General features: G+C 39.8%; 1 non-coding gene and 2 pseudogenes across 1 annotated transcript; 1 reads left to right on the top strand and 2 right to left on the bottom strand.

Annotated features, from left to right (window-relative positions):
* Positions 1 to 4,069: 4,069 nt before the first annotated feature.
* LOC110580226 lies at positions 4,070 to 5,324 on the bottom strand (annotated as a pseudogene).
* Positions 5,325 to 9,243: 3,919 nt separating this feature from the next.
* LOC123324128 lies at positions 9,244 to 9,350 on the top strand. Its single transcript, XR_006539621.1, has one exon. It is a non-coding gene; the product is annotated as a U6 spliceosomal RNA (small nuclear RNA).
* Positions 9,351 to 16,270: 6,920 nt separating this feature from the next.
* LOC110591398 lies at positions 16,271 to 19,599 on the bottom strand (annotated as a pseudogene).
* Between the last annotated feature and the right edge of the window lie 4,243 nt (positions 19,600 to 23,842).

Genomic DNA, 23,842 nt, shown 5'->3' with positions numbered 1-23,842 from the left:
TGTGTTCTTTTATTAGTAAGCTAGGTTTCCTCCCTTCTCCCCCATACACCACATACTTTTAAAGCCAAGAATAAGGCTGGAATAGGAAGATTAGATGAGAAGAGAAATGTGCAATTGCAAGTGACAGGCAGAGGAAGGAAGCAAGGAGGAAGACCCTGGTGAGAGGAACAAGGATACAGGAAGTCAGAGATGTATGGTCCAGACTTCCCTGAACTTCAGCCCAGGAGGCAAAGAGCTAGAAGACCTAGAGAAGTTTCATGAAGAGATGGAGACCTCCTAGAGCCGAATGAACAATTGCCCGGCTTTCCAGGGAACAAGCCAAGAAGACATAAAGACTCACAGGGAAACACAACGTCCACAAAGATGCTCCCTCAGAAATGACAGAAATGTGGTGGTGTGCTGTTATTGGCCAGACAGGCAGACCAGTTAGCACTTGTGCTTCTCCCCTGGCTCTCAAGTGTAACCGAGGAACCCCAAAATTCCAACGTGCCCCAGAGTAGGGACAGAAGAAATAGTTAATCAGAGGGCTGGAAATCTTGCTAAAGGACAGCCATATTGAATGAGGATATATGTATATCCTGTATCTCCTATATATATATATAGGAGATAAAGGAGATATATATATATAGACCCAAGAGATAAAGACTATAGGATATATCCAAGATAAGGACTGCACAGATGACATGGCAGAGATTCAAGGGACTTGTAATGTCAGCAACAGCCCAGGTAAGGCCAAGTCAGCCAAGGAAGACCACTGGGTCCTGACCCAGCTGAGAGAATAGGTCGCAAATTCACCAGCTGCGGATTTTTTCAGCCAGAGGACAACAGGACGTTTAGCTTCCACCCTGAGGCCCGAGTGGACACTGCAAGCAATACAGAGGGTAGGGATTCTTCCCTTGCTTTAACTAAGCAAATTAGTCCTGTAGCCAAGTATAATTGATGTTATGTGAGAACACTCTCCCAAAAGGACCTACTCTTGCTGATCTAGGAAATTTATGTATGTCAGTGTCACATGTGCGATGGTGTGTCAGTGTCAACTTTTGGGTGTCTAACTCTCTGACAAGTAAACGGATCTCCCAAAAGAAGCTTGTTCCCAGCTCCCAGGTCAGAGAGTCTCAGTTAATGACACATGTGAGGCACCCCCAATCTTGGTCTATTACCAAAGACAGAATCGCCTCAAGAGGCCATGTGTACCAGACCCGATCAGGGTCCATTTAGTTCATCATAGTGCCACATTTTGTTGTGTCAGTCCCTTGATATTCTGACCCGGCATTTTGCCCAACCTGCCCCACCTAGCCCAGGGAACTTATATCACCTTCCCAACGATAGCAAGATGTTGTATAAACAGAAAATTATTTAAGAAAAAGAAACATGAACTGAGAGTGCTATAGGTAAATTAAAGTTCAAGGCCATCATTTCTGTAGGCTAGAAAAAAATTATAGTCTTGGCAAGTATGTTCTCCTCATCTTAAAGTAGGACCCAGATCCTTATCCTCCCATTACACAAAAACAACAGCAAACAAAAAAAATTCTTTGAGCAACAGCCCCCCAAAATGCAAACTTTACCAAAGATTTAATGGGAGATATTCAGAAGTTGACATCATAGGCCACACAGCAAAACAGCATAATGGAAATCCCCACTCAACATTTCTATTTTCTTATAAATTCCTTGTCAGATGCCAAGTTCAGGTGTTTCCCCCACCTCAATCCTTCCACTAGACCATCTTTAAAACCCCCTCTAGAGGTTCAACTCTGTCCCTAAACTTGCAAACCTAATCAGAAATGTGAAATCCTAAGTCCTAAAATGAGCCCAGTGGTAACTGAGGAAGAATCTGTTGCTCTTTCATCATGGTCTCAGAGATCTCTTCCTCATCCCTCCACTCCAAATAGATTGCAAAATATTCACCCCAAAGTCATGGATTTATCCACCTCTATTAAATGTAAATTAGATGCTGCCTATAGATTTATAATTGTGTTATGAGCAAATGGTTGGGAAGATCTGGGTTTATAACTTAGATATGGAATTTAAAATTAGCAAAGTGATTATATCTTCTCACCTGCTTGACTTTATCTCCTGCCTAATGTCACAGAGATCCTTTCTGCTGGGCCATAAACACTCACTACTCTGTACTAATACCACACTGAATGGCTGAGCACAATTGTAGTTGCTCAAGAGCCATTGCTGGTATAGTATAGTCTCTCCTCTAACTGCAACATTGTTTATTTTCACACATACATTCTTCCAATCTGCATCACATTTTCATTTAAGTCCATTTTAAAGCACAAAAATGTGATCTTGTACTTAACAAATGTCTTATTCTCACAACAGAGTCCAAATCAGAAGCTCTATAGAGAAAAAAAAAATTAGGGAATTTATTAGTAAACATCATTTTCTGATGTGGGGTATTCTTAAAAGTTTCTGGGTTTTGCCCTCAGACAAAGCTAAATTTGAATATCATTTTGCCGCTTGTTAAATTCTTGATCTTGTACACATAGGTCTCTGAGCTGCAAAAAATAATAATAAAACTTATTACTTGGAAGAACAACAATAACAATTGAGTTACAATAAAGTGTGTGAAGACTTGTGTGGAGATTTAATGAGATGATGAATTTAAATTTCTTAGCCCAGTGTCTGGTGCATGTAAGTCAGTACATGTTAGCTCTTATGAGCCAGGCACTGGGCTAAGGATTTAATGTATATTATTGTATTTAATCCAGACAACCCTGGGACTTGGGCATTACTATTCCCTCATTTTAATTAATGAGGAAGCTAAGGTAAAAAAGGTTAAGTAACTTACCTGGGATTGATTATTAATAATTAATGAAGAGGAAATCTGATGCCAAGTGAAATAGGGATAATATTTCCTACCTTACAGTATTGTTGTCAGGATTAAGTTAGTGAATCCTGTAACATGGAGCATATAGTAGCCATTCAATACATTTTCATTTTCTTTCCCTTTTTGCCTTTACAGAACCCATGTTTCACATTCCATCCCATTAAATAACAAATTATTAATGTTATCCCTTAGTATTGCTACCTCCAAAAAACTTATCAACTTTTGCCAAGAAATTTTTTTGAGTAGGACTTTCATATTCTCATATAGAGCATGGCAATATGTATCTGCATTTTCATATTCCCAAAACACACCAGGATAAATCCAAACCCTGAAGTTTAACATTTCCTCATTGTCAGAATAGATATTCAGATGGTAACCCAAGTAGCAATTTACTCAGATTCAATAGATTTCTAATAATCACTAAGTAATTCACAGACAAAAAATACTGTCAAGAAGATTGATTTATTATGTAGGATTATTTTTTAAAGGCTCATTTTCCTTTTTAACCATCCTAAAATCCAGACATTTTCATCTTCCCCCAGTCCCAGGCAAATTCAAGCCTACTTAAATTCTTTTCTCCTGGAGAATCTTCCTTTTCTGAGGTCAATCTTATTCCCTATTCATAAGTCTGCAATGGTTCCCTGCCAGCTGTTAAATTAATTGCAAATCTTTAGTCCAACATTAGAAGCCATCTATGACCTTACTCAAAATGAATATTTGTGCCTTAATCTCACTCCCTATTTCGTGTACCCACTCTGTACCAAACTATTCCCTCAAACACCCATTTAGTGTATTTACTCATGATATTCCTTTTATCTATAACGTCTTCTTTCCCCATCCCATGCCAGAAAAGCATTTCTATTGACCTTTTTTCTGTATTTTCCAAATCTTCATAAATATTTTGCACATGTTTATTAAGGAATAAACTTAATACTTGATAACTTTTGTTGCCACCTTGAATTGCATCTTTTTTTTTTTTTAGTCTAAGCCTTTTTCCTTTTATTTAGAATAACCTTTTTTTTTAAGCAATTTCCCCACCCCCAAGTTGGGCCAGTAAAGATTACATGAAAACTGGCACACCTATTGGCTGGAATACAGATGCATCAAATGAGGATTTAAAAACTTTCTGAGCGAAAAGTAGAACAAAAAGAAAAAAGAATCTCCTAGCATTTTCCCCAAAGGTTTCACTTTCCTGCCACACACACTCTCCAAAGGACCGCTAGAGATCCAACTCTATGTCAGCTTCTAGGCTTTGTTGTAGAGGGAATCCACTACTTTACTCATGTTCTGAATTGTTTCCAGAGCAGCTTCATAAGTTTTATCTACTGGGGGTTCATCGAAAATAATCAAGACACCCTCCCCCTGGTCCAAGATCCCATGTCAAGAATCATCTGTGACAATTTCTTTTCCACGTTGGCCTTGGAGAGTTTGATGAGGCTAGATATGTGTTCAATCTGAACTCAGGAAAAAGCCTCAATGACTCAGATCAGGTTCTGTTCCAGTAAGTTATCATACAACTTGGCCAAGTGTGTACTGATGATTGGGTCATCCTGGAGCTCTGCCCGATAATCTGTCAGGGCCTTTTCAAAATCTGCCAGTGATCTGTTCTTGCTAGCCTGACCACACATTTTAATGCTTCTGTCTGTCTCCCCGCATACTGAAGTGCAAGCTTCCCGCTCACCAAAGCCTGGACATCTTCTGGGTTGTTGAGCATGATTTTGCACAGCAACATGTACTTCAGAGATGTGATGGCCTTTGGGCTATGGATGGAGTCATAACCCTCAAATACCTCATAGAAATAGGAGTATGCAGTTTTCCAATCCTTCTCTTTTGCTGCATGGATAATACCTGACTGCATATCCAAGGTGGCCTGCAATTTAGGGGGGCAGTAGATAGCATTTGCTGTAGTTCGAGCAGAGGTTAAGGCAGCTCGGGCTTTTGGCGGGTTGCTCAGGGCATGGTGTGTTTTGTTTTCTAAAAGCTGTACTTCCACCAAAAGGGCTTTGTCATCCATCTTTTTCAACTCCCGCAGCAGCTGAGAACCCAAATGCAATGCTTCCTGGTACCTCTTGGTATCAAAGTACAAAGACACCAGTCTTGCCTCCAAGGCTTGGTGTAAGAAAGTTCGTTTCTCTGATTTGGCCCAGTCGATGCACTCTAAACACAACTCGACCTCCTGCCCTGTAGCTGCTTCCATATCAAGAAACTGATCAAGAAGAGATCGGACCAGACGAACTGCTTTAGCCTTGCTGATGGAATTCAAGGGTCGCACTTACTTCAGGAGTCCTCCAAGCTCTGCAGCTTGTCCAGTCTTCGCCAAGAGAGACCCCAGTTCCAGGATATTCTGCTCTTTGACCTGCACTGCCTCCTCATCATTCTCCTGAATGTCACACTTCATGATGGAGTGGAGAATGTCTATGGAGGCCTCCCGGTCGGTGCTGAGTAGAGACTGGGCTCTCTGGAACTCCACCACTGCCACCGCCGCCATGTTACCACTTTCACACCGTCCTTACCTAATACATTTTCAAATAGATCACTCCTGGATAAAAGAACATTAATGATTTTTATGTGTCAGTCTTGCCTCTAACAAGTGTGTCAGACTCTTATTAGGTATTTCAGCAATTTCCTGCAGAGTATATATTTTTTTTTAAATAAATTTTTTTTCAAAAAAATAACAGTAGCAAACATTTGCATACTATTCATACATACAGGAACTGTTCTAAATGCTTCATGTAGGTAAACTCATTAAATCTTACTGAAGTAAATTTTTTTAAACAATTTTATTTATTTATTTGACAGAGAGAGACACAGTGAGAGAGGGAACATAAGCAGGGGGAATGGGAGAGGGAGAGAAGCAGGCTTCCTGCGGAGCAGGGAGCCTGATGCGGGGCTCCAGCGGAGGACCCTGGAATCATGACCTGAGCCAAAGGAAGACGCTTAACCGACTGAGCCACCCAGGCACCCCAGTAAATTTTTATTTTTAACCCTGGTTCACAAATGAAAAAACAGACACACGCAAAAATGAAATAGCTTGGAAGAAGTCCCCAAACCAGGAAGTAAGGAGATTGGGATTCGAAGTCAGTCTAGCTCAAGAGTCCACATTCTTAACTTTAGAGCATATTGTGTGAGCCATGGAATCAGAGAGACTTGGGTGTAGGTCCTGGCTCTTCTAAATTGGGAAAGTAACTCGCTCCCCATGTTTCAACTTACTCATCAGGAATATGAAGTGAATAATAGCTACTTTACAGAGTTCTTCCAAGGACTCAGTGAGAAAGTATGTGATTGCATTTTGTACAGTGTAGCATAAAAATAATAGCTACTAGTACCATCGTTCCCTTCTCTCTCCAAAGAGTTTTGTTCATCTTTTTCTGTTGAAATCCCACACATCCGTCTCTGAACTACCAAGAACTCTGTACTTTTCTCTTGGTAGTTAATCATGTACCTTCCTGCCAACCAGCTATTTGGCACCAATCTGATCTTCCCTGCTAGACTGTAGCCTCCTTGGGGACAAACACTACACCTCATTTATTTTGGCTTCCCCACAACACCAGTGCATTGTCTTACACATAGAACCTGCTCAGCAAATATTTGTTGAAAGAGTTTTCAAATGCACTAGTTGTAAAAAATATAAATACATCTGAGTCTGGTTTCCATCAGCTTATTTACAAAACCATGTGATCATCTCAGAACTGCAAATTTCCGCAAGAGAATCAACTTACTTTCCATTTACACATTTGTAGGTATTCATATAGTCCAATTACTACAAACCCTTTGTATGCTCTATAAACAAATTACCCATTAGCTTCCAGTTAAAAAAAATAGTCCCTGGTTATTTTATGTGAAAATGGGTTAATCACAGGGACCTGCCTTGTTTCATTCACATGAGACAGTGGCTTTGGTGGAAGGAAACAAAAACAGAGAAGCTATGTTGAAATCATTGTAAGAGGAAGAGAAGCTCTCTCCTCTGAGTGGTGCAGCCTTCATTGCATCACACCCAAAGAGGTTGATTCATTTCCTCCCCTCTCCTCCACCACCTTGAAAGCCTTTTCTCCTTTCTCCAGCTCTTCCTAAACCCCTCCACTCTCGCCACTGATTCAGTGAATCACAGAGAGATCACCCAACCAACCAGGAAGAAAATCTAAAGTAGGAGAAGAAGAAATACGCTGGGTTTTGGTTTTTTTGTTTTTCAATTAGAGAAAAATAAAGGGAACTCTTCACTGGGAGATTTCTATAATTATTAGTACAGTTGATCATGATAATCTTTTTAAAAATCTTCTTACTGAGGTATAGCATATATACTGCAAAGCGCACAAATCATACTGTGCAATGCAATGAATTTTCACATATATATGCAGGGTGTATGCATGTAAACCATGTAATCCCATCCAGATCAAAAGATAAAATGCTTCCAACACCCCAGGAAAACCCATGCCCCTTCTCAGTCAATAGACACCATCTGCTTCCACAGAGGTAACTATTCTGACTTCTCTCACCGCCGATTTGTTTTCCTTGTTCTTGAACTTCTTGTCATTGGACATGTCATGTCATGCCATCTAGCATATATTCTTTTCTGTCTGGCTTCTTTCAGTCAGCATTATGTCTCTGAGATTCATTCATATTGTGTACAGTAGCAGGCTCTTTTAATTACTATTTCGTATTCCATTTATAGATTTTATGAATAAAGCTGCTATTATGAATGCAGAGCTATAAATATTCCTGCATGTCTTTTGGTAGATACAATGGAAGTATTCAAAGGCCTTTTACCTAATCTTCCTACTTCTGCTTCTTAACCTCAGTTGCTACCATTCCAGGAATCTCCCTAAGTCAGCCTGGACCCTGGCACCCCACAGAGCTCTCAGAGGATCCCCCACTGTCTATAGAGTTTGTTACAACTCCAACCCAGGCTTTCAAGGACCTCCATGATTTGCCCACATTCTACCTCTCCAGGTTTATTTCCTGTCAAATTTCAAGATTTATTACCCTCCCATAGTCTTGGATTTACGAATCCAAATGGCATATTTGTATCTTTCAATGAAACTCTAAAGTTTTGCATTCTATTTTTATGAATGTTGCTGTTCTCCATATTTCAACCTACTGTTCTGAAAAACAGGCTATACCAAAATGAAATTTACCAAGGGAGGGAATTCAAGTAGAAGTAAAATTGTCCTTCTTATTTTTGGTTAACACATCAAATTCTGAGTTTATAATTAGGACGTATGTAGTACGGAAAATGCTTCAAGTTCCTTTTGCAAAGATATATTTTTTCCACTGAGGAAAGAAAATGGGTAACCTAATTTCAAAACAGAGAAGTTGAACTCTGCTATAATGGGGCATTCATTATTGCAAAATGTTCACTACCGCTTCAGGATGATCTGCTGTAGAGAGGTGACCAGGAAGTGGAGACTCCAAGCTATAAATATTCTCAGAGAACTATGGAGCATCTGCTTTTAATTTGTGCTTGGTTGGCTTATACATCAGACAGGAAAACATCTCTGGTGTTAAGAGGTTTGAACAGATGCCATAGAGTAAGTCCCCAGTTCCGAGTGTTTGTTGTCATTTTGGTTAGTGAACTCCACCTACCAAAACAAAAATGAACAGAGTGCTTCAGAGGCTCCCCTTCAGCTTTAACCTTTAAAGAAAGAAAAAGGGGAGCAAACTTTTTTGCCTGCTCTCCCACACAGATAGGTTTTTAACCAATGATCTAAGAAACATTTTTAACCCTTTACATATGCAAACTCTGTAGTTTTTACACATTATTTAAGTCTGGAGTTGACTCAACCTTCGTTTTGTTGTCTCCTTGCCCTGCTGTGGTTATTGTTGCATTCTAGATCTTTGCCAGATTTGTATTTAACCCATTAAGCTGATTAATGTTCCATTTGATCATTTTTATGAGTAAATGCAATGTTTTAACAGCTTAAGAAATGGGGGTAGCTATGGTTGGATCTAAAACTTAGGTAGAAGTTATCACTTAAATCAGAAAAATTGAGTCATATTACGGGAGGTCAACCACACAAATTCTCTGCAGGTATCAAATTTGTTCTCTTGTTGAACAACAGGTTAACCAATAATTTGGTGTAACAGTTTCTCAGCATGTAGCTTGTGTGAAAAACATCTTTCTAAAAAATAACCATAATTAATATATTCTGACCTATGTATACATTGAGTGGATTCCACAAAATATTTAACTTTCTCTAGTCCAGATTTTAAACAGTTCTCCCAAGACTTGGACCTTTATTAACTCTTTATTACCAGAGAACAGTCTTTTATCCTGAACTTTTGGGTATTTACTTGTTGATTAACTATATTTAGTTAATATTTACCAAAGATTCATTATGCATTACGTACTTAGATGGGTAGAAAATACAAAAGATGCATAATAATTCTAGTCTTCAGAAACCTTTGTTGTTGTGCTCGCTTCGGCAGCACATATACTAAAATTGGAACGATACAGAGAAGATTAGCATGGCCCCTGCACAAGGATGACACGCAAATTCTTGAAGCGTTCCATATTTTTAAAATAAAAACAAAAAAAGAGAGAAACCTTTGTTGAATGGTACAGAAACAAAACTAACATCTATGGCAACATTACAGGACTAGTGAGTTCTAAACAATGCAAGAACCAAAATTTTTCAATAGGAAATTGGAGAACGTAAACATTAATATGATCTGGGGGAAAAGAGAGTCTTGGGAGAGTTTGGACTTGATCTGATCCTTAAACAATGGAGGGGTAGGAGTGGCTAAAGGGAAGCTGAAAGACATTAGCTCCAGATGTGAAAGCAAAGGGCAAGAAATAGACTTACTCTATCAGAAAAACAGTGAGAGGCAGGGCTGAAGAAATGAGGGCTTACTTGTTCAGATTCCTGAGAACCCTCTCTGAAAGCCATTTGTTGCCTATTTTAACCTCTTTTCTCTTTTTTTCTTTTTTAAAAAATTATTTAAATTCAATTAATTAACATATAGTGTATTATTTGTTTCAGAGGTAGAGTTCAGTGATTCATCAGTTGTATATGACACCCAGTGTTCATTACATCCAACCTCTTTGCTCTTGCTGGAAGATTCCCATAGTTTTTTCATTAGGGCAACAAACAGCTCTCAACGGCCTACATGAGAAAGCAAAATGACAGAGCATTTAGGTTTCCCAGATAGTTACTAAACAATGTATATTTTAGAAGTAGATTAGTGCCTTACTCCCTTGTCCAATCTTTCAGGTGCACTCTGTTTAAAAAAGAAAAAAAGAAAGGTGGCGACATCTGCATGATTAGTGATGATGGCCAAACTTTATTTCAGAGATGCTAAGGATAATAGCACAGAATGTAGGAGACATGGCTATGAAGTCACGGGAGTGATTCTTTCCTAAACACAGTATAAGGTAAAACTTCAGATGGTTTTGTCACCTTCAAAATCATGCCCTTGAAAAGCTGTGTGATTATTCCAATGATGCTTCCATTCTTCAAGACATTTTTAGAACCCTTCTCTTTGAACCATTCCAGGAGCCTGTGATGAAGTTTTTAAATGATCTTCTTTCCCAGAGACAAACCCTCTACCCTTACCTCCTGCTCTCTGTATCAACATCTGCCTCACCTTGCATGCTGAATTTTTCCTGCCCAAACTGGTGCATCTTCCTTATTTTGTCCCTAGCCTCTGCTCTGTCCTTGTTTTATCTGTTAGTCCCTTCCCCAGGGTTCAGGAAATTCAGGATAGGGGGAGAGGATACATGGCCTGAATCTGAGGAGGTATTCTAAATTAGCAAGAAGACAGTGAAGTAAAATAGAGAGAAATCAGAGATAAGAGAGAACTAAAAAAGGTGTAATCTTAACAACCACCACAACCAAAAAATACTTCGGCAATGGATGGATGGCTAGGCTAGTGTGGGAAATGGGAAAAGGATAGAACATATCAAACAACACAGGGAAAGCAGCACAAACACTAGAACTTGTGGTGGGAAGTATTAGCATTATAAAATAAATATGATAACAAATATGCCTAAGGGAGTATTCAGATTCTCAATTGACTCCTAATTTATCAGGCCAATTTCTATCCACTTGCTCTGAAGCCAGTCTATCTCTGCCAAACTCTTCTAGTTTGGGGGAATGCAGAACTGGAAAATGGAGACTACCACAGAACCCAAGAAGCAAGAGGAAGGGAAAGACCTAGCAAAAGAGGAAATTGGAGCGGGCAAGTGAGAATCTGGAGTGTCAAAGAGTACGAGATGTGAAAGAATGGGGATCCAAGAAATATCCCAAACAGGCCATTAGTTGTATGCACTTTATTGCTTTCTCAAGATATGCAATCAATACATCGAATACCTTTAAAACATGTTTGGGTGAGAACTCTGCTTCTTGAACGGAACGCCACTCTGAGACTGGACCACATGTGAGGGCTTGGATAAGGTTACAGAAACAGATGCAACCACTACATCGCACTAGGCTCTGAGGTACTCACCTGTGCTCTCTCACGGGGCAGGACTACAACTTTTGTTGCTGCTGGCCTGGCACGGAAATGGACACACTCTCCAGTCTATGAAAGCAGACTGCTGACCAGAATGCTGAGTAGGCAGATGCCTTAGATGCTGTGACATCTATGGAAGCCCCCGGGCAGGACCTAGGACTAGAGACGACAACATCAATGGCACCGAGTCACCTCCTTCTCTTCTTTGGTGAGCTCACTCAACCTTGATGGGGGAAAAACGCATGTCCACGTATGCCTGGTTTCTAATCTTCTCATCATGCTTATCCCAAACCACCTTTTCCGCTCATAGGAGAAATAAAGGGAGTTTGTCATACTCAGTAAGCCTGGACGTGGAGGGCTTCTTTACACTTTCCACTGCTCGATAAATGAATGGATATTAATGGAGTTTGTGGAGCTGCCCTGCAAAAGCAGACAATGGAGGCAAAATAGAAATTTTCCATCTTGTGACTAGAACGAAACCTAAACAGAACCCTAAATACCAGGATGATGTGCTATGTTCTCTTGGGTATTTTTTTCTTTTTTCTTTTCTTTACTTTTCTCACTGCACTTGCAAATTTTAGGTTAATTCTGCAAGAATCCAAATACCCACAGTGCTTTACAGAACATACTGTCTTCGAACAAACACAGGCTCTACTATTTATAGCTGATTGCTTCACCACTTGCTTGTCTTGCCTGTCTCTTGAATGTCCCTTGCCATAAACAAAGCAGATGAAGATGGATTTTCTGTGCATCTTAAACATTTCTTTATTCTCTCAAATGCTGATAAAATTGAACCATCCCGGGAATTTACATCATGAATGTCACAGCAGTTGGAGCATCAGACATGTGACTCACTGTGATGTCACTTCTCTTAGTTACCTCCAGCCAAATTTGTTAACCTCTACTTAAGTGTTCTTGGTCAAAGGTGCCCTGCAACTTAGCTAGAGTTAATGGGTATGTAACTGACATAAACATTAAAAAGGAAGATTCAGACAAAGACATCATTGAGCCAGAGCCGTTGATTCTACTGTCCCTGTTGAAAGAAAAGTCATTTCTGTCGCTGAGTAGTGAATACATTTATACCCTGACACCAGATATGTCTAAATGCTTGTGAACAACAATATAGATGGAAACCCTGGACAGAGTCAGGAAATGGGAACAAGAAAGAATTAAAAACCCATCTTCAATTGCCCATATTTTTTAAAAAGAAAGAAAGTAGAAAATCAAAACCTATTTATGTTGCACACATGCAAAAGCTGTGTGGGAAGATGAGGTATTCCTGATGAATGAGAAAATGAAGCTTGGAACTTTTAAATGAAAATCAACTATATTTTTTCAATATATATCTGGATCTATGACAATAATCTATGCCTTTTATATAGAATTGAATCAAATCAACAAAATTGAAGAATTCAGCACAAATGTAATTAGAGGGAAATATTTGGAAGACCCCCAAAATATAACACTGTAGTTAAAATTAGATATACTTTAGTTTGGAAAAATATCTTAAACTCTATTTAAGGTTTATAAATCTTTTTTTAATGTCTTACGGGGGGAGCTTTTAATGATTTTCCTGAAGATTATATCTAAATGAATTAATTTTAATTCTCCCTAAACAGGGATAATCCACAAGAGTTATGGTGGACAATCGACTGATTTACCCAAATGCAGCCACTGCAGTCCCAATTTGAATCCTGGTTGCACAGCTCTTTAGGCACACCTATTATTGGCTTACAAGTAAATCACTGTACTTATAATTTCACCTTTACACCCACTGAAGAGTCACCTGTCAAAGGACTACTGATCGGTTTTCACTACCGAGGCTGAATTTTAAAACTAGTTATATAGGGAAAACCAGCTTTTCTTAGCTTTTGTGCTGTCCATTTATGAGGACATTAAGCTTACTAGAAAGGAAAAGGACATGTCTCTTCTTTCCTCTTCATAGGGCCTGACTTTCTGGTGACCTTGCTCCATCATATTAAAATAAAAAAATTTATTTTAGTGAAGCTGGTTCAGATAATCTCTTTTATCTAACCATGAAAAAATTGGAAGGCTCAACTAAAGTCATAGTAAATGTTAACCTCTACCAGGAATTGAGGCTGCAGTATTCATTCACCCATAGAATGGGGAAACTGCATTTTATGAATTCAGAGTCAGTGGCCTCTATCATGTACAGAATATGGGGTGACGTTAAGAATCTGAAATAGTTAAAAACCAACAAATAATTTCTTTTCTTGTCTTTATAATGTTTTGTGTTCTCTTTTTATTGATTTGATTTCTAACTTGGTGAATCCCTAATATGTTACCTTAGAGCTTTAGAATTTTAGAATTGGAAGGGATTATCTAAGACGGTGGCCCTCTGATTTTTAAATTATGTGAACTAGTAAAAATTTCCCAAATTGGATGACTGGTTTAAAGTTGCCAACTTTATATTTTGTCTGATACACTAAAAAACAAGACAGAACAAACAACTCTCTCTCTCTCTCTCTCTGTATGTGTGTATAGAGAGAGAGAGAGAGAGATTTAAGAAATTGGCTCATATGATTGTAGGGAATGGCAAATCCAAGATCTATAGGATAGGCCAGCAGGTTTGAGTCAAAAGGTTTAAAACTCAGGCAAAATTTCCATGTTGCAGTCTTGAGGCAGAATTTCTCCTTCTTCAGGAAACCTCAGCCTTTGCTCTTAAGGCCTTCAACAGATTGGATGAGGTCCAACTGATTGGATTAGGTCCACCCATATATAAGCAGAGGATAATTTGATTCATTTAGTCAACTGATTGTAAATGGGTTTTTTTAAGATTTTAATTTTAATTTTATTTATTTGAGAGAGAGAGAGAAAGAGAGACCACACAAGCAGGGAGAGCGGCAGGCAGAGGGACAAGCAGGCTCCCCACTGAGCAGGGAGCCCACGTGGGGCTCGATCCCAGGACCCTGGGATCATGACTTGAGCCAAAGGCAGACACTTAACTGACAGAGCCACACAGGCACCCTGTAAATGTTAATTACATCTAAAAAATACCTTTACAGCAACATCTAGACTGGCATTTGACCAAACAACTAGGCACCACAGTCTAGCAAATTTGACACAAAAAAGTAATTGTCACAGTCACAGAGTTGATTCATTTGGCTGGTCAAGTCTCCTGACTTCCTATAGTACACATTCAATCCTACTCCCTTGGCCCCAGCTCCACCTCAGTTAAGCTAATGCTACTTCTTTTATATATCATTCAAGATAATTTAGAAGATTAAATAAGATTATTTATATTTTTTAACCTAACAATACCAAATACATAATAAGACTATAAAAACTAAGACTTTATTTTATATCTGTAGTGATTATAAATTAGGATTATAGTTCCATAATTTTGTACATTCCCATATTTGAAAGCAAAGTAACAGTGTCAGGCAATGCAGTAATTTTATTAAAATTGCAGATGATGCAAAATCAATGTTTTTAAATTATTTTGTAATGAAGTTAATAAAAAAGCATTATACCAAATTATATGGAGGTAATTATCTCAAAAAAAGAAAAAATATATTTTAAAAAAATCTATGCCCAGTTAGAAGATTTAAAGACACTATTCCAAAATATTAGTTATATCTGATGGTGACATTATGGATACTTTTTTCCTTTTGAATTTTCCTGAAGTTTAACAAAGTTCATATATTTACTTTTTTGTAATCATAAGAATGAACTACATTTTTAAAACTAAAAAACAAAAAGAAGTCTAATATTATGTTTGTGTCAGTATGTTATGTCCACATGCTTTTAAATTTTTCTAAATAACACAGTTGTATCCACTCAAATAAGTTGACATTTTCATTTTGGTTTCATCATGATTGTCTGGTTTGATGAAAATCCAAATCACATGCCAGTGAGTAAACTCATTGACCTACATGAGCATGTTCCATAAAAGCTTTTTAAAAGTATATATTTGTGTTTCACAAACATTTGAGAAGCAGTAACTTTGGGAAGAGAAGAGCAATATCCCTTGACCAATATTTGTGTAAAATGCATGTGCCAGAAATTATAATGACAAAAAAAGAACCCTGATGTCAAAGATTTTAGCAAATTATACTCTGTACTCTAGAAACACTTTCACTGGGAGGAGACCATCAATTTGAGTGGATGTGTACTTTCTGTTTTTACAATGCAATGTAGGCAGATTATTATAAAAGTGCATGCAGCTGTGTGAGTTTTTAATGTTTAAACATTAATAAGTGTCAAGTGTGTTTTAAGTTAATAGTACTTAGAAATCAGAAAAAATCATGCATTTTATTTCACTTCCCATGAGTTAATTTTACAAAGAAAATGGAAAGCTAAAACAACTGAAGAATTTATAGGAAAGAAAAATGGAAGTAACAGTGTCAAATTCTGTTCTGACTTTAACTGATATTAAAGAGAAAACAGATGCCTGGCCCTGTTAATAGAACTTTGGATCACAGTAATGAACAGCCTCCATGAGGATTATATGGGCCAGCTTTTTTTAAGTATTATTTATTAAATAAAAGTATTATTTATTTTAAATTTTATCACAAATGCATGAAAAGATAAAGGACATAAGAATAGAGAAGACAAATACAATATTGTAACAGTTGGGATTTAAAAAACTCAGCCCAAATTGGCTTAAAGAAAAGGAGAATTCATTGGTTCATACAACTGAAAAATCAAGGGGAAAGGGGAGTTTTGGCTTCCATTTGTAGCTGTATCCAAGAATCTGAATGATGTCACAAACACCTGGTCTCTCTCCATCTCCAAAATTTGCTCTTCTTCATTTTTAATTCTATTACTCAAAGTCCTCAGCTGCAAACAACAGAAACCAATTGTGGCTAGTTTAAGCAGAAAAATTAATTTATTAAGGGATTTTAGCTAGCTTACCGCATTTTCAGAAAGACTTGAGAACCAGATTTGGAGACTTGTAGTCAGAAACACAACCCCAAATCATATTAAGACTCAGCCCACTCGAGAAACCTGGACTCAAGAGTTCTAATCCCAAGCACTGGGAATTCTTTCTAGAACCACTGCTTTTGGTGCTTCTACAGATGGGATAAAGTTGCCAGTGCCTTCTCAGAATAGAGTCCTTTTTCTTGCCTCACGGGCTTCTAAATAAAAGCCTGGCAAGAGTGGGTCCGACTGACAGAGCTAAAGGACACACATATCCTAGGACAAGAGAGACTAAGAATGTAAGAATCCAGCTCTTGATAATTATAATAATTACAGTAATAGTAATAACAATATATGCCTAACACTGGTGTGGTGATAGATGTAGATACAGATATCTTCTTCTCAATAACCTTATGCTCTATATTACTATTACATCCATTTTACTAATGAAGGAACTGAGGCACAGGATGTTAAATAATTTGGTCAAGTTCAGATATTTGGTTGAGTAGAATGAGATTTGTACCCATGCAGTCTGACTCCAGAATCCATCCTCTTAACTACTTACCAATGTGTAGGTACTATTTCATTTCCTGGAAATGGGTGTTGGAGAGAACAAACTGTACTCATTCTCCCAGCCTTCCTTGCAGCTGAGAATGGCCATGTGACCTAGTTCTGACCAATGAAACAAAGGGAGACTTTGCTAGGATAGCCCTAAGTAGAACACCTTGCCATCCTTTCCTACCTTTGCACTTTGTCACTTAAGGATCTAACACCTGGAACAACTGCTGCCATTTTATAACCATGAAGAGATTCATTGCTATCACACTGCAGACAGTTAAAGAAAGCAGGAAAAGAGGCTGGGTCCTTGTTGACATCATCAAGATACTGAAACAAACCCAGAACTACTTATATCCAGTGCCTTAAACAACAGAAAGACACCACAGGGATTCAATTAGCAAAATCCACGTTGTTAACAACCTACTGGACCAGTTTTTTGCAACAAATAAGTTGCAGGGTTAGGGTTCTAGGGGGTGCATGGGGAGAGACCTATATATCAAAAGATACTTAAAACAAATGAAATGGAGACTAAAAAAATTAGAAAAGATCAATGGAAGTGAGAGATGGTTCTTTCAGAAGATAAACAAAATTGATAAACCTTTAGGCAGACTCATCAAGGAAAAAGAGAGAAGACACAAATAAAATCAAAAATGAAAGAGAAGTAACAACCAACAGCATAGCAATACAAAGAATTATAAGAGAATTATAAGAAAAATTATATGCCAATAAACTGGACAAGCTGGAAAAAAGGACAAATTCCTAGAAACATACAATCTTCTGAAACTGTATCAGGAAGAAACAGAAAATTTGGACAGACCAATTACTAGTAACAAAATTAAATTAGTAATCTAAAAACTCCCAACAAACAAAAGTCCAGGACAAGATGGCTTCATAGGTGAATTCTACCAAACATTTAAGGAAGAGTTAACAACTCTCCTTCTCAAACTATTCCAAAAAATAGAAAAAGGAAAGTGTCCACATTTATTCTATGTAAGGTATCAGGCTAATGCTGGATTTTGCTAATTGAATCCCTGTGGTGTCTTTTATTAGTCCTCCAATTCTATATTTCCTGTAAATTGAGAGTTAAAGCCTTGATCAGTTTCTGTCGTTTAAGGCACCCAGTGTGTGGTATTTTGTTACAGCAACGCTAGGAAACTAATACAGTGGGTATATGAGTGCTCTGTAGGAAATGCTAGGGTTATTAGTGCTTTCAGCCTCAAGTGAAGTGTAGAAGACCAAAATGACTTAAAAATTAGGACTGGATATAAGTAGTTCTGGGTTTGTTTCAGTGTCTCAGACACGTCCGCTGGAGGCTCATAGTTGAGGCTGGGGCTTGTGAGGCCCCCATAGGCCGAGCTCAGGCCACCTGAGTAGCCACCGGTGGTCTTGGTATGGATACTCATGTTTTGCATCCCAGACTCCAGCTGGCTCTCCTTGCCCTTCAGCAGCTTGCGGTAGGTGGCAATCTCGATGTCCAGGGCCAGCTTGACGTTCATGAGCTCCCAGTACTCGCGCAGCTGCCGGGCCATGTCCTGCTGGGCTCGCTGCAGGGCGGCTTCCAGCTCGGCCACCTTGGTATTGGCGTCCTTAATGGCCAGGTCCCCATGCTGCTCAGCATCAGCAATCGCCACCTCCAGGGCAGGCCTCTGGTTTTTGAGGGCCTCAATCTCAGCCTGGAGTCGGCTGGTGCTCTGGTTCATCTCAAAAATCTCCGTCTTCGTGTGACGGAGGTCATCCCCATGCTTCCCAGCCAGAGTCTGCAGCGCCTCGTACTTGATCTGGTACATGGTCTCGGCCTTAGCCCGGCTGCTGTTGGTGATGTCCTCGTACTGGGCCTTGACTTCCTCGATGATGCAGTCCAGGTCCAGGGAGCGGCTGTTGTCCATGGACAGCACCACGGACATGTCTGAGATCTGGGACAGCAGCTCACGGATCTCCTCTTCATAGAGCTGCCTTAAGAAGCTGATCTCGTGGGCGCCTGGGTGGCTCAGTTGGTTAAGCGACTGCCTTCGGCTCAGGTCATGATCCTGGAGTCCCTGGATCGAGTCCCGCATCGGGCTCCCTGCTCGGCAGGGAGTCTGCTTCTCCCTCTGACCCTCCCCCCTCTCATGTGCTCTCTCTCATTCTCTCTCTCTCAAATAAATAAATAAAATCTTTAAAAAAAAAAAAAAGAAGCTGATCTCGTTGGTCAGCCCTTCCAGGCGGGACTCCAGCTCTACCTTGTTCATGTAAGCTTCATCCACATCCTTCTTGATGAGGACAAATTCATTCTCCATGTCTCACGCTCTTTGGTCTCCTCCTCATATTTATTCTTGAAGTCCTCCACCAGCCCCTGCATGTTGCCAAGCTCCACCTCCAGCTTCAGCTTCTCCTGGCCCAGGGTGTCCAGCTGCCTCTGGAGGTTGCTGATGTAGCTCTAGAACATGTTGTCTGTGTTGCTCCGAGTGGTTTTCTGCTGCTATAGGAGGCTCCACTTGGTCTCCAGAATTTTGTTCTGCTGCTCCAGGTGCCTCACCTTGTTGATGAAGGAGGCAAATTTGTTGTTGAGGGTCTTGATCTGCTCCTTCTCTTGGGTGTGCACAGCTTGGATGTTGGGGTCCACCTCCAGCTTAAGGGGGCTCAGCAGGCTCTGGTTCCCTGAGACAGCTGTGATGCCCTCCATGCTCCTGGCCCTGCTGCTGTAGCCCCCCGACCACACTCATGCTGCTGCTCAGGCCATCCCAGAAGCTGCTGCTGCTGCTGCTGCCACCCACCCAGGAGAAGGCGGAGGAACTGATGCAGGAGCCAGGCCCACTCGTGTAGGAGCGGCTGCTGAAGGCCCAGGGGCCAGCGGTGGACATATTGTAGGACTTCTGGGTCACCCTGATGGACATGGTGGAGGCCGGAGTGGAGGCTGGAGTGGAGGCGAGTAGGCTGAACCTGACAGACATTCCAGAAGGAGCTGAGAAGCTGCTTCTAGGTGAGCTACCGATAGCATTTTTCACAAAACTAGAACAATCCTAAAATTTGTGTAGAACCACAAAAGACCCCAAATAACCCAAGCAATCTTGAGAAAGAAAAGCAAAGCTGGAGGCATCACAATTCTGGACTTCAAATTTTATTACAAAGCTGTAGTAATCAGAACAGTATGGTACTGGCACAAAAATAGACATATAGTGCAATGGAACAGAATAGAAAACCCAGAAATAAACCCACAACTATATGGTCACCTAATCTTCAACAAAGCAGGAAAGAATAGCCAATGAGAAAAAGTCTCTTCACAAATGGTGCTGGGAAAACTGGACAACAACATGCAAAAGAATGAAACTGGACTACTTTCTTACACCATCCACAAAAATAAATTCGAAATGGATAAAAGACCTAAATGTAAGACCTAAAACTATAAAAATCCTAGAAGAGAACACAGGGAGTAACTTCCTTGATATCAGCCAAAGCAACTTTTTTCCAGATACCTTTCCTGAGGCAAGGGAAACAAAGGTAAAAATAAACTATTGGGACTACATCAAAATAAAAAGCTGCACAGTGAAGGAAATAATCAACAAAACCTAAAAGCCGACCTTCAGAATGGGAGAAGATATTTGCAAATGACATATCCAATAAAGGATTAGTATCCAACATATATAATAAACTTAATAAACTTACACAACTTAACATCCAAAAAACAAATAATCCAATTTAAAAATGGGCAGAAGACATGAACAGACGTTTCTCCAGAGAAGATATACAGATGGCCAACAGACACATGAAAAGATGTTCATCATCACTTACCATCAGGGAAATGCAAATCAAAACATTAATGAGATATCACCTCATACCTGTCAGAACGGCTCAAATCAACAACACAAGAAACAGCAGGTGTTGGCAAGGATATAGAGAAAAAAGAACCCTCTTGCACTGTTGATGGAAATGAAAACTAGTGCAGCCAGTCTAGAAAAAGTATGGAGGTCCCTCAAAAAAGTTAAAAATAGAACTACCCTATGATCCAGCAATTGCACTACTGGGTATTTACCCAAAGAATACAAAAACAGTAATTCAAAGGGATACATGCACCTCTGTTTATAGCAGAATTATTTACAATAGCCAAGAGTTGGAAGTAGCCCTAGTTCCATCGATTGATATATGGATAAGAAGATGTGCTATCAATGGCCAAACTGTGGAAGGAATCAAGATGCCCTTCAACAGACAAAAGGATAAAGACGTGGTAGGGGAGGAGGAGCAAGATGGTGGAGGAGTAGGAGACCTAAACTTCGTCTGGTCCCAGGAATTCAGCTGGATAGCTATCAAACTATTCTGAACACCTATGAACTCAACAGATCAAAGAAAAGAATAGCAGCAACTCTCTGAACAGAAAAGTGACAACTTTCTGGAAGGGAGGACGTGTGGAGAAGTGAATCCAAGGTGATATTTGGGAAGATAGACGGCGGGGGAGGGGGCCTCCATCAGCCCTACTGGCAAGTGATAGAGCAGCGGAGCACAAAATCGGAAATTTTAGAAGTCCGCTTTGCTGAGGGACATCGCTCCAGTGGCTAAGCGGGTGGTAGAACCCTCTCTGGGACAGTGTGGTCTCAGGACCCTTGGGGCCACAGAAAGACCACGGGTGCCTGAGTGCAGCAGAGCTCCCAGGTATCAGAGCGGGGAAGTCAGCTGCAGAGAGGGAGCCGAGGTGCGGGCTCTCAGCTTGGGGTTGCCATAAACTGTGATCCGTGGCACAGTCAGGCCACTGCTCTTCCAGCAGGGACCCAACAAGCGGCAGATCCGGGGAGACTCACCTTCCTCCCCCAGGAGGAGCAGCGCAGGAGTGCACTGCAGTGATCTGCTGGGTTTGGAGACGCCACACGGGGTCGGGTGTCAGAGATAGAAATGCTTGGTCACAGGCCGGGTGAGCACGGGAGTGCGTTGGAGACCGGGGAGATGGGAGTGACTGACTGCTTTTCTCTGGGGGTGTACTGAGGAGTGGGGCCACGAATTCTCAGCTCCTCTGGGGCAGAGACTGGGAGGCCGTCATTTTCACTCTTGGCCTCCAAAGCTGTACTGAAAGCTTGCAGGGAACAAAAGGTCCCGAGAGCAAACCCCAGCAGATTACTTAGCCCATACCTGGCAAGGGCAGGGCAATTCCGCCTCCGGCAAAGACATTTGGGAACCGCGGCAACAGACCCCGCCCCCAGAAGATCAGCAAGAACAGCCAGCCAAGACCAAGTTTACCAATCAATGAGAATGGCAGAACTCCAGCACTAGGGGAATATAGCACATAGAATTCATGGCTTTTTTCCCTCTGATTCTTTTAGTCCTTCAAAGTTAATTTTTTTAATTTTCTTTTTTTCTTTTTCATTTTTTAAAATTTTTTCTTTTTCCCTTTTTCAACCAACATCTTATCAATCCCTTTTTTTAAATCTTTTTTTTTTTCATTTTTAGAGTCATATTCTATCCCTTCATTGTAGTTAACCTTATTTTTGGTAAGACCAGAAAGGAACAGAGATAAGTTGTTCTCTCTTTAAAATTTTGGGATACAGTTTCTTCTAACAGACCAAACTATACCCTAAATCTCTAGTGTATGGCTTTGTTCTAGTCTCCTGTCTAATCACATTCTCTCCCTTTTTTTTTTTTTAAATTTCTCTTCTTTCTTTTTTCAGCCAACTTCTTATCTTATCAATTCCTTTTATAAAATCTTCTTAATTTTCATCTTTATAGTCATATTCCATCCCTTCATCATATTTACCCTTATTTTTGTACATATGTAAGTTTTTCTTTCTTTAAAATTTTGGGAGGCAGTTTCTTCTAACAGACCAAAATATGCCCAAAATCTAGTGTGTGGCACTGATCTATTCACCAGACTGATCATATTTGATCATATCCTCTTTTTTCTTTCTTTCCCTTTCTTTTCCCCCAGTTTCAGGTCTCTTCTGATTTGTTTAGTGTATATTTTTCTGGGGTCATTGTTACCCTGTTAGCATTTTGTTCTCTCATTCATCTATTGTCCTCTGGACAAAATGACAAGATGGAAAAACTCACCTCAAAAAAAAGAACAAGAGGCAGTACTGACTGCCAGGGACCTAATCAATACGGACATTAGTAAGATGTCGGAACTAGAGTTTAGAATGATGATTATAAAGGTACTAGCTAGGCTTGAAAAAATCATGGAAGATACCAGAGAAACCCTTTCTGGAGAAATGAAAGAACTAAAATCTAACCAAGTTGAGATCAAAAAGGCTAATTTGGACCCAGAAGAAGAAGAGAGAGAGGGGCAGAAGGCATATTGGAGCAAATTATAGCAGAGAACTTCCCTAATTTGGGGAAGGAAACAGGCATCAAAATCCAGGAGGCACAGAGAACCCCTCTCAAAATCAATAAAAATAGGTCAAGACCCTGACATCTAATAGTAAAACTTACAAGTCTCAGAGACAAAGAGAAAATCCTGAAAGCAGCTTGGGACAAGAGATCTGTAACCTACAATGGTAGAAACATTAGATTGGCAACAGCCCTATCCACAGAGACCTGGCAGGCCAGAAAGGACTGGCATGATATATTCAGAGCAGTAAATGAGAAAAATATGCAGCCAAGAATACTATATCCAGCTAGGCTGTCATTGAAAATAGAAGGAGAGATAAAAAGCTTCCTGGACAAACAAAAACTAAAGGAATTTGCAAACACAAAACCAACCCTACAACAAATATTGAAAGGGGTCCTCTAAGCAAAAAGAGAGCCTAAAAGTAACATAGACCAGAAAGGAACAGAGACAATATACAGTAACAGTCACCGTACAGGCAATACAATGGCACTAAATTCATATCTTTCAGTAGTTACCCTGAATGTAAATGGGCTAAATGCCCCAATCAAAAGACATAGGGTATCAGATTGGATAAAAAAAATAAGACCCATCGATATGCTGTCTGCAAGAGACTCATTTTAGATGCAAAGACACCTCAGATTGAAAGTGAGGGAGTGGAAAACCATTTACCATGCTAATGGACATCAAAAGAAAGCTGGGGTGGCTATCCTTATATCAGACAAATTAGATTTTAAACCAAAGACTATAATAAGAGATGAGGAAGGACACTATATCATACTTAAAGGGTCTATACAACAAGAAGATCTAACAATTGTAAATATCTATGCCCC

This window comes from Neomonachus schauinslandi, chromosome 2, assembly GCF_002201575.2.
Source record: "Neomonachus schauinslandi chromosome 2, ASM220157v2, whole genome shotgun sequence".
In the NCBI taxonomy this organism is placed as follows: Eukaryota; Metazoa; Chordata; class Mammalia; order Carnivora; family Phocidae; genus Neomonachus; species Neomonachus schauinslandi.
Note: the sequence above shows the minus strand (reverse complement) of the source record. Positions and strands in the feature narration are given on the sequence as shown.